Here is an 11,914-nt window from a genome sequence, read left to right as displayed (position 1 = left end):
ACACACACACACACACACACACCACACACTCAAATTACTTTGAGGTCTGGTCCTTTTTGTACAGGAGGTATTGCCTTCACTCTCTGGATCCAGGAGGTTTCTGTTGCAGAACCACTACCCACACTGGCTGCAGCTATAGGTTCCACCCTTACAGCTCTCTCATATGGCCGGACTACACTGGCTGCAGCTATAGGTCCACCCTTACAGCTGCTCTCATATGCCGGAGCTACACTGGCTGCAGCTATAGGTCCACCCTTACAGCTGCTCTTCATATAGCCGGAGCTACACCTGGCGCAGCTATAGGTCCACCCTTACAGCTGCTTCTTCATATGGCCGGAGCTACACTGGCTGCAGCTATAGGTTCAACCCTTACAGCTGCTCTTCATATGGCCGGAGTTACACTGGCTGCAGCTATAGGTTCAACCCTTACAGCTGCTCTTCATATGGCCGGAGTTACACTGGCTGCAGCTATAGGTCCTACCTTACAGCTGCTCTTCATATGGCCGGAGTTACACTGGCTGCAGCTATAGGTTCAACCCTTCCAGCTGCTCTTCATATAGCCGGAGTTACACTGGCTGCAGCTATAGGTTCAACCCTTACAGCTGCTCTTCATATAGCCGGAGTTACACTGGCTGCAGCTATAGGTCAACCCTTACAGCTGCTCTTCATATGGCCGGAGTTACACTGGCTGCAGCTATAGTTTCCTACCTTACACTGCTCTTCATATGGCCGGAGTTACACTGGCTGCAGCTATAGGTTCCATCCTTACAGCTGCTCTTCATATAGCCGGATTACACTGGCTGCAGCTATAGTTCAACCCTTACAGCTGCTCTTCATATGGCCGGAGTTACACTGGCTGCAGCTATAGGTTCCTACCTTCAGCTGCTCTTCATATGGCCGGAGTTACACTGGCTGCAGCTATAGGTTCCATCCTTACAGCTGCTCTTCATATGGCCGGAGTTACACTGGCTGCAGCTATAGGTTCAACCCTTACAGCTGCTCTTCATATGGCCGGAGCTACACTGGCTGCAGCTATAGGTTCAACCCTTACAGCTGCTCTTCATATGGCCATAGTTCTTCTACTGTATACTGGACATTGACCTTTCACATTCACTCTGTGTACACACACACACACACACACACACAGAGCTATGTCGAAAACAAACACCAACATGAACTGTTTATAACCCCCCCCCCCCCCCTCCCCCGTACCACAGCAACTTTTAAAAAAACGGTCACTCATTATAGTGTTGTTACAGATGGCTGCTGTTGTAAATATTAACACACATCGGGGAGGGCGGTGTCGTGGCAGGGTTTGGGTTGGGGAGGGCGGTGTCGAGGCAGGGGTTGGGTTGGGGGCGGTGTCGAGGCAGGGTTGGGTTGGGTGGGGGTGGTGTCGAGGCAGGAGTTGGGGGGGCAGTGTCGAGCAGGGGTGGGTTGGGGGGGCGGTGTCGAGCAGGGTGGGTTGGGGGGGGGCGGTGTCGAGGCAGGGGTTGGGGGGGCGGAGTCGAGGCAGGGTTGGGGGCGGAGTCGAGGCAGAGGTTGGGTTGGCGGTGCGGTGTAGTGTAGAGTGTTGGTTGGTATTCAAGCAGGGTTGGTGGGTCTGTAAAACGAGGAATGCTAGTTGTTTGGAATGGTAGTTTGTGTTAGACACACACACACACACACACACACACACACAACACACACACACACGTGATGCCTACTCCCCTCTTGGAAGTATTGGATTGGGGGTGGGGATGTTGGGGGTGGGAATGCTGTGTGTCTAGAATCCATTGTGGACATTGTATCCAGTTTTACACCCGTTTCCACAATACACAAGTCACTCTCATTGTTGCTCTTTGTCACACACATCCTCCAACCTTTGTCCATGTAAAAGGAGAGAGCCAAGAGACCCGTTCCTTGTCTACTGGTTGAACACTGTCTTCTGCTTGTGGTTGTTAGGCTGAAACCAGACGTGAAAACACACGCGCAGGGAAATTGAGAGGGGAAGGGGTTTGCCTCTTAATCAACAATAACTGGTGTGCTCACTCGAGCGCAGTGGGAAGTGTCGACCCATTGGTCACCCGTCTTGGAATATCTGATGGTTAAATGCCGACCCTTCTACCTCCGAGGGTATTCCACCTCGGGACAAGAAACATTACAAGCTGGCACAACTGTACGAGGTTATAAACAAGCCGGAAAATGTACATCTGGACGTTGTTTTATCTGGTTACTGGTGACTTTAATTCTGCGCCATTAAGAAACATGATGCCCAACTTTCATCAACACGTCTCACCTCGCCACAGGGGTGATAAAATCCTACACCACTGTTATTCTACCCAAGCAAGCATTAACAGAGCCCTCTCTCGTTCCCTTTCGGCAATTCAGATCATGACTCTGTACTTTAGCTTCCTGTTAACAAGCAGAAGCTCAAACGGGAAGTACCCGTGACTCGCTCCGTTGAGAAATGCTCACCAGAATCAGGTATGCTACAGGACTGATTTTTTTGCTAGCACTGATTGGAATAATGTTTCGGAACTCCGCCGATACATCGACCAGCTTAACTCTTGAGAAACAGGGGTGCTATTTTCGCATTAGCATAATTTGCTCTACAGATTAAACTGCCTCTTATTCAATTATTGCTCTTACTATATGCATATAAATAATACCATTGGAAAGAAAACAATCCCTAGTTTCTAAACCGTTTCAATTTGGTCTCTGAGTGATACAGAAGTCAATTCCAAGCACTTTCCATGACCAAGAACATAAAATCAAGATGTGTTATGCTGGCTTCAAGCTCTGCCTATATATGGTCGTGCCCCCTATGACCCGAAACACACCTCATTGGCCTTCCTCTGGGTGACAAGAGGACGTCAGAGGAAAAATATCTTGTTTTATCGGGACTGACGTGAAATGAGAGCTAATTCTTTGGCGTGACCGACAACTTCCGGTTCTCTATATCGTGCGACCTGGAGCTGCGATTGTCTTCTGTTGTACGGCCATTATTATCTCCTCTCGAAGTTTGTTGATACATGTGACCATATCATCGTAATGTATGTTTTTTCAATATAGTTTAATCAGATTATTTGAATTTTTGGGAGTTTTGTGGTGTTCCGTGTCTTTACGTTTGAGATCCGTGCCACTCGACGGTACCTGTGCTAAATGGAGTGGGCAAGGAACAATTCTGAACTGAACCAACGACTCATCTTGACAAAGGACACTTTGATCACATTCTGATGAAAGATCAGCCTAGTAGACCCAATTTACGATGTTATATCATATCTGTTGTGCATGTGAACTGGCCGTGGGCGCCTAGCCGAATCTGCCTGGAAGCTATGCTAATTTAGCGCTACATTTTTGTTTTCGTATAAACATTTCATAAATCTGAAATATTGTTTGGAATCACCAGATGTTGGGCTTTCAATATCTGTACGCTTGTATTTTTCTGAATGTTTAAAATAGTAATTAGTTATATGACGTTGGTCTCTGTAATTGTTCCTGGCTTGGTCGGCACCTTTTCAGATTGCAGCTGCAATGTAGAACTGTGATTATACCTGAAAAATGCACATTTAAAAAAAAAACTATGCAATTCCATAAATATGTTATCAGACTGTCATCTTACGAAGTTGTTTCTTGGTTAGTGGCATAATATTTTTATTTCGTCGAATTAGTGATAGCTACTGACGCAGGAAAAGGTTGTTGGGAGTAAAATATCGTGTCCTTTGCTACGTGGTTAGCTAATAGATTTACATATTGTGTCTCCCTGTAAAACATTAAAAAATCTGAAATGGTGGCTTTATTCACAAACCTGTATCTTCATCTGGTGTCTTAGACTTGTGATTAATGATATTTAGATGCTACAAGTTACTTGTGACGCTATGCTAGCTATGCTATCAGTGGTGTGGGGGTGGGGGGTGCTACCGGATCAGGGTTGGTGACTCGTGAGAAGTTAACACCCTCCGTCACCGCTTCATTAGGAAATGCATCGTGACGTTGTCTCCACGTGACGGTCACTGCATCCCCAATAAAAGGCACTGGATCACACTGAGGTTGCGTTAACTAAAGGACAGGGTTACCACACAGGGTGATCAGACAACCCTATGCTACGCTGAGGACAGGAACAAGTACAAGAAGTCCCATTATGACCTCCGCAGAGTCATCAAATGAGCAAAAGGCCAATATAGGAATGAGTTGGGAATCCTATTACACAGGGGCAGGTGGCTACAGTCTGTTATGGATTTCAAAGGAAGACCCAGCCATGATCTGCCCAACGAGCCTCTCGACCCACAAACACAATGCATTTTATACACGGTTCGACAATAACAACATCGTTCCGGGTGTGAGGGCCACAGTGGCCGAGCTCCTTGCCATCCAGGACCTCTGTCAGGTGGTGTGACAGGAAGTCCCAGAATCGTAAGACTCCAACCACCCACACATGACGTGTCTCGGTACATCATGTCTGACACCAGCAAGCTCCGGAATAGCTTTTATCCCCAAGCCATAGCTATTTAGCAACTAAATAGAAAACAAAATGGCTACAAGGATATGCACTTTCACAGTACCCTACACACTGAGCCTGTATATAGCTTGCTTACTTTTGCTTACTTTCCATGTTCTTCTTATTTTTATTCTCATGTGTTTTGTTCTACTTGTTATTTATAGTATTACATTAATATTGATACTGCGTTGTTGGGTTTAGAGCTGCAAGAAAGGCCTTTCAGAGTACTTGTGTTGTTAGTACCCAGGAGAATGTAGTGCAGCAGCTGTATTGGCCTCCCACAGAGTCTCTTCCTGTGTCGCGCTGAAATGATTCCCCAAGGGAACGACTGGCTTTAGGTTCATACGCCGTAACATGGACCTTTTCTCATTGAGGAAAAAATCTGTCCTCCATTCTTGCTCCGCCGTCCCCTCTCCTCCGTGACCAGGAAACTGATGAGTTGTGAGATGTCAGTTCGTTAGTAGGCGACTTGAAGTTTTACCAAGGAAGGTTGAATACATAAGACTAAGTCCTTCATGGAAGAGTTTTGAAATCTGCCACACCCCCTTTGAATCAGCTTTTGTTTTGTCAGCGGAGAAATGCCATACACACGTTTAAAAACGATACGCTACTTACGCGTTTATCTAGAAAATGTCTTGCACAACTAACAATTAGTTTTTAAAAATATCTTTACATATTTATTTTGGATCTACCCCTGTAAACTTCATTTGCCTGATGAGTCTCAGTTCATACGAGCACATTTTCGTCCAAGTTCCCTCTCCTCGATTACCTTCTGACCTTTGTCAAAAGGAGGCGCGAGAGGATGCAGGATTTGAGCCAATACAATTGAGAAAGGCCTGATCAGAGAGACATCGGAAAGGAGAGCCTTATCTGACACACACGGACAGTCAGTTTGTGAGGCCTTAGGAGGAAACTTGACCCAGGGCTGAGACCGATACAACAGCAAAGGAATTCTCGTAACTGAATTTTGGCCTCCTCAAGTTTCTCCCTGTACACTCGCACACACACACACACATCGGGATCCCTAGTCTCCTGCAGCTCTGTGTTTCTCATCAGCATTTGAAGACAGTAGTTATGAATGTGATGGAGTAGCTGTTGACTGTCCATACACCTCATGGAATAGACCTTTGTCTGGTCTGGGCTTTGCACACAGACAGACACACAACACATGTATTAACCTTCGTGCTGTGTGTTTGTGTGTAGGACAGGCATTGAACTTTGAGTTTCTTTTTCTTCCTGCATCTCCCATCTGTGGGCATCTTATCCTACGAAGATTTGGTGTGTGTTGTGTTTTCTGACGGCCAGCAGAGTTTGATTATGTGAAGTCTGACTTCCAGGTGTATTAATTCACAACATGTGCCTCACAATTTGGATGAACTGCCCAATGTTCCTCAGTGTCTCCCTCATGGTGTGTCAGGCAGCTTTGATGTTGATCTGTCTGCTGTATTGACTTAATGGATAGAGAGAGACATTTGTGGAGTCTGACCGATTTATAACAGCACCGATTTTTGTATTATCGGTAATGGACAAACTCAACCGATATTCAATAAATATAATGGAAAAAAAGGGGAATCTCATGCTGATCAGAACACTTGCTGCCATTTTCCATGACACAAGTCACTCTCATTGTTGCTCTTTGTCACACACATCCTCCAACCTTTGTCCATGTAAAAGGAGAGAGCCAAGAGACCCGTTCCCTTGTCTACTGGTTGAACACTGTCTTCTGCTTGTGGTTGTTAGGCTGAAACCAGACSTGAAAACACACGCGCAGGGAAATTGAGAGGGGGAAGGGGTTTGCCTCTTAATCAACAATAACTGGTGTGCTCACTCGAGCGCAGTGGGAAGTGTCGACCCATTGGTCACCCGTCTTGGAATATCTGATGGTTAAATGCCGACCCTTCTACCTCCCGAGGGTATTCCACCTCGGGACAAGAAACATTACAAGCTGGCACAACTGTACGAGGTTATAAACAAGCCGGAAAATGTACATCTGGACGTTGTTTTATCTGGTTACTGGTGACTTTAATTCTGCGCCATTAAGACACATGATGCCCAACTTTCATCAACACGTCTCACCTCGCCACTAGGGGTGATAAAATCCTACACCACTGTTATTCTACCCACAAGCAAGCATTACAAGGCCCTCTCTCGTTCCCCTTTCGGCAATTCAGATCATGACTCTGTACTTTAGCTTCCTGTTAACAAGCAGAAGCTCAAACGGGAAGTACCCGTGACTCGCTCCGTTGAGAAATGCTCACCAGAATCAGGTTATGCTACAGGACTGATTTTTTTGCTAGCACTGATTGGAATATGTTTCGGAACTCCGCCGATAACATCGACCAGCTTAACCACCTCCGTCACCGGCTTCATTAGGAAATGCATCGTGACGTTGTCTCCACGGTGACGGTTCACTGCATCCCCAATAAAAGGCACTGGATCAACACTGAGGTTGGAGCTTAACTAAAGGACAGGGTTACCACACAGGGTGATCAGACAACCCTGATGCTACTGCTGAGGACAGGAACAAGTACAAGAAGTCCCATTATGACCTCCGCAGAGTCATCAAATGAGCAAAAGGACAATATAGGAATGAGTTGGGAATCCTATTACACAGGGGCAGGTGGCTACAGTCTGTTATGGATTTCAAAGGAAGACCCAGCCATGATCTGCCCAACGATGCCTCTCGACCACACAAACACAATGCATTTTATACACGGTTCGACAATAACAACATCGTTCCGGGTGTGAGGGCCACAGTGGCCGAGCTCCTTGCCATCCAGGACCTCTGTCAGGTGGTGTGACAGGAAGKCCCAGAAAATCGTAAGACTCCAACCACCCAACACATAGACTGTTCTCGGTACATCATGTCTGACACCAGCAAGCTCCGGAATAGCTTTTATCCCCAAGCCATAGCTATTTAGCAAACTAAATAGAAAACAAAATGGCTACAAGGATATGCACTTTCACAGTACCCTACACACTGAGCCTGTATATAGCTTGCTTACTTTTGCTTACTTTCTCATGTTCTTCTTATTTTTATTTCTCATGTGTTTTTGTTCTACCTTGTTATTTATAGTATTACATTAATATTGATTACTGCGTTGTTGGGTTTAGAGCTGCAAGAAAGGCCTTTCAGAGTACTTGTGTTGTTAGTACCCAGGAGAATTGTAGTGCAGCAGCTGTATCTGGCCTCCCACAGAGTCTCTTCCTGTGTCGCGCTGAAATGATTCCCCAAGGGAACGACTGGCTTTAGGTTCATACAGCCGTAACATGGACCTTTTCTCATTTGAGGAAAAAATCTGTCCTCCATTCTTGCTCCGCCGTCCCCTCTCCTCCGTGACCAGGAAACTGATGAGTTGTTGAGATGTCAGTTCGTTAGTAGGCGACTTGAAGTTTTACCAAGGATAGGTTGAATACATAAGACTAAGTCCTTCATGGAAGAGTTTTGAAATCTGCCACACCCCCTTTGAATCAGCTTTTGTTTTGTCAGCGGAGAAATGCATACACACGTTTTAAAAACGATACGCTACTTAGCGTTTTATCTAGAAAATGTCTTGCACAACTAACAATTAGTTTTTAAAATATCTTTACATATTTATTTTGGGATCTACCCCTGTAAACTTCATTTGCCTGATGAGTCTCAGTTCATACGAGCACATTTTCGTCCAAGTTCCCTCTCCTCGATTACCTTCTGACCTTTGTCAAAAGGAGGCGCGAGAGGATGCAGGAGTTGAGCCAATACAATTGAGAAAAGGCCCTGATCAGAGAGACATCGGAAAGGAGAGCCTTATCTGACACACACGGACAGTCAGTTTGTGAGGCCTTAGGAGGAAACTTGACCCAGGGCTGAGACCGATACAACAGCAAAGGAATTCTCGTAACTGAATTTTGGCCTCCTCAAGTTTCTCCCTGTACACTCGCACACACACACACATCTGGGATTCCCTAGCTCTCTGCAGCTCTGTGTTTCTCATCAGCATGTTGAAGACAGTAGTTATGAATGTGATGGAGTAGCTGTTGACTGTCCATACACCTCATGGAATAGACCTTTGTCTGGTCTGGGCTTTGCACACAGACAGACACACACACACTGTATTAACCTTCGGTGCTGTGTGTTTGTGTGTAGGACAGGCATTGAACTTTGAGTTTCTTTTTCTTCCTGCATCTCCCATCTGTGGGCACTTATCCTACGAAGATTTGTGTGTGTTTGTGTTTCTGAGCGGCCAGCAGAGTTTGATTATGTGAAGTCTGACTTCCAGGGTATTAATTCACAACATGTGCCTCACAATTTGGATGACTGCCCCAATGTTTCCTCAGTGTCTCCCTCATGGTGTGTCAGGGCAGCTTTGATGTTGATCTGTCTGCTGTATTGACTTAATGGATAGAGAGAGACATTTGTGGAGTCTGACCGATTTATAACAGTTCACCGATTTTTGTATTATCGGTAATGGACAAACTCAACCGATATTCAATAAATATAATGGAAAAAAAGGGGAATCTCATGCTGATCAGAACACTTGCTGCCATTTTCCATGATGTCATTATTGTCACAATGTATGAAATCAACGTTTGAAGCATAGTTAATGGACAATTGCTGTTTTGGATGGACATCTAGGACGATTCAGTGTGGAATAATGACACTTTTATTATCAGTTAGTTTTGTCCCCCAAGAAATGGGTATCGGGACCCCCCCCCCCAAAAAAAAAACATTTTGGTCGGGCTCTCTCTATATATTTTTTCCTCTTTCCTCATATTTCTGTTATTTTCCTCGTCCTCTAGTCACCCTCCTGTTTTCCGCTCCACCCCTCCATCACCTGCTGCCTGGCTGAAGAGGCCAGCTCACTGTTGTAACCGGCCAATCATATTGCTCACTGCCAGCCGCCGCCCCCGTCTGTCGTATCTGGACCAGTTTACATCAGCGTTTGTGTGTGGCAGCAAGCCAACGGGAGTTCCCTAATGGGATTGAGAGCAGGAGCGTTGGAAAGGGAGGAATTGTAACRGGGCTGGATTGTCAGGATTGGAATGGGGGCAGGCTCTCTCTCCTTCTCCCCCTCTCCCATATATTCTTCTCTTTAATCAGGAAAGCCCAGATAAGACCTTGATGAGGGCCGAGCAGGAAGCTATGCATCTGTGTGTGACAGCCCGATCAGGGTATGGGTCATAGAGCGTGCATCAGTGATCCCTTCTCCTCTGGCACCTGCTTCTAAAGCTGGTAGAATGGTACGTGCCCCATCACACCAGAGCCACATAGTCAGACTCCCTCTCTATACCCTCATCTTTCCCTCCCTCCCCTTCTCCTCTCCTCCCTCTCTATACCCTCATCTTTCCCTCCCTCCCCTTCTCCTCTCCTCCCTCTCTATACCCTTGTCCCTTCTCTTCTATAACCTATCTAGAGGAACTGTATCTTGTTGTTGACCCTGCTGGGCTGAGGCATGGACGTGATAGAAAATGATAGAATTTCCTTACAGCTTGTGGTGGAGTATATGTTTGTGTTGACGCGTGTGTGCATTTGTGTGTATGTGACAGACCGAGAGGGACAGTTAAACCTGTGAATTCTGTATTCAGAGCAATATACTCGATTGGTGAATTTSTATGCGGGCCGACACCCGTGTCTCACTGGTCAATGGCTCCTGCAGACCTGCTCCGACTTGGTGCCTAGGCCACTGCTACTTTTCAGCTTGCATTTACATTACAATGGCTCACTGTGAACATGTGTTAACACCTTCTCACAAAGAGCTGTCTTGACAAGTCCTCGGTGTCAGCCCTAGCAATATGAAAACACCGTTTCCCCCAGAAATAACACTAGGGCTACTTGAACATAATCACTGGTGACATAAGTGACCATAAGTAAACTATTCTTAGCCCTTGGGGACAAATGGCAGTATTTGGCGCTAGCCTTCGTGTCCACCCGGCTGTTAGTCACTGTTCCATGCAATCTGGCATTAAGGAGTAGACCACATCAGTCACTGGCTTCATCAATAAGTTAATCGATGACGTCGTCCCCRCAGTGACTGTGCGTACATACCCCAACCAGAAGCCATGGATTACAGGCAACATTCGCACTGAGCTAAAGGGTAGCGCTGCCGCGTTCAAAGAGCGGGACTCTAACTACGCCCTCCGACGAACCATTAAACAGGCAAAGCGTCAATACAGGACTAAGATCGAATCGTACTACACCGGCTCCGAAGCTCTTCGGATGTGGCAGGGCTTGCAAACTATTAGACTACAAAGGGAAGCACAGCCGAGAGCTGCCCAGTGACACGAGCCTACCAGACGAGCTAAGTAACTTCTATGCTCGCTTCAAGGCAAGTAACACTGAAACATGCATGAGAGCATCAGCCGTTCCGGACGACTGTGTGATCACGCTTTCTGCAGCCGATGTGAGTAAGACCTTTAAACCGTTCAACATTCACAAGGCCGCTGGGACAGACGGATTACCAGAACGTGTACTATGAGCATGCGCAGACCAACTGACAAGTGTCTTCACTGTCATTTTCAAACTCTCCCTGACTGATTCTGTAATAACAACATGTTTCAAGCAGACCACCATAGTCCCTGTGCCCAAGAACACTAAGGTAACCTGCCTAAATGACTACCGACCCGTAGCACTCACATCTGTAGCCATGGAATGCTTTGAAAGGCTGATCTATGGCTCGCATCAACACCATTATCCCAGAAACCCTAGACCCACTCCAATTTGCATACCCAATTTACATCCTGCTCCAACAGATCCACAGATGATGCAACAGATCCACACTGCCCTTTCCCACCTGGACAAAAGGAACGCCTATTTGAGAATGCTATTCACTACAGCTCAGCGTTCAACACCATAGTACCCTCAAAGCTCATCACTAAACTAAGGACCCTGGGACTAAACACCTCCCTCTGCAACTGGATCCTGGACTTCGTGATGGGTCGCCCACAGGTGGTAAGGGTAGGTAATAACACATCCGCCATGCTGATCCTCAACACGGTGGCCCCTCGGGTGCGTGCTCAGTCCCCTCCTGTTCTTCCTGTTCACTCATGACTGCACGACTAGGCACGACTCCCAACACCATCAAGTTTGCCAATGACACAACAGTGCTAGGCCTGATCACTGATGACGATGAGACAGCCTATACACCTGACCGTATGGTTCAACGACGACAACCTCTACCTCAACGTGATCAAGACAAAGGAGATGATTGTGGACTACAGGAAAAGTAGTACCATGCACGCCCTCATTCTCATCGACGRGCTGTAGTGGAGCAGGTCGAGGTGTCCACATCACCAACAAACTAACATGGTCCAAGCACACCAAGACATCACGACAAAACCTATTCCCCCTCAGGAGACTGAAAAAATGTGGCATGGGTCCTCAAATCCTCAAAAGGTTTTACAGCTGCACCATCGAGAGCATCCTGACGGGTTGCATCACTGCCTGGTATGGCAACT

The 11,914-nt window shown here is 46.5% G+C and overlaps 1 protein-coding gene across 1 annotated transcript in view; it reads left to right on the top strand.

Annotated features, from left to right (window-relative positions):
• The window catches only part of LOC112073765 (E3 ubiquitin-protein ligase TRIM71-like), a 41,972-nt gene that overhangs the window by 2,823 nt on the left and 27,235 nt on the right, over positions 1–11,914 (top strand). The gene's annotated exons all lie outside the window — the stretch shown is intronic.

Source organism: Salvelinus sp. IW2-2015, unplaced genomic scaffold, assembly GCF_002910315.2.
Source record: "Salvelinus sp. IW2-2015 unplaced genomic scaffold, ASM291031v2 Un_scaffold2356, whole genome shotgun sequence".
NCBI classification, from domain to species: Eukaryota; Metazoa; Chordata; class Actinopteri; order Salmoniformes; family Salmonidae; genus Salvelinus; species Salvelinus sp. IW2-2015.
The sequence above is the reverse complement of the archived record's forward strand: the minus strand, read 5'-3'. Positions and strand labels throughout refer to the sequence as shown.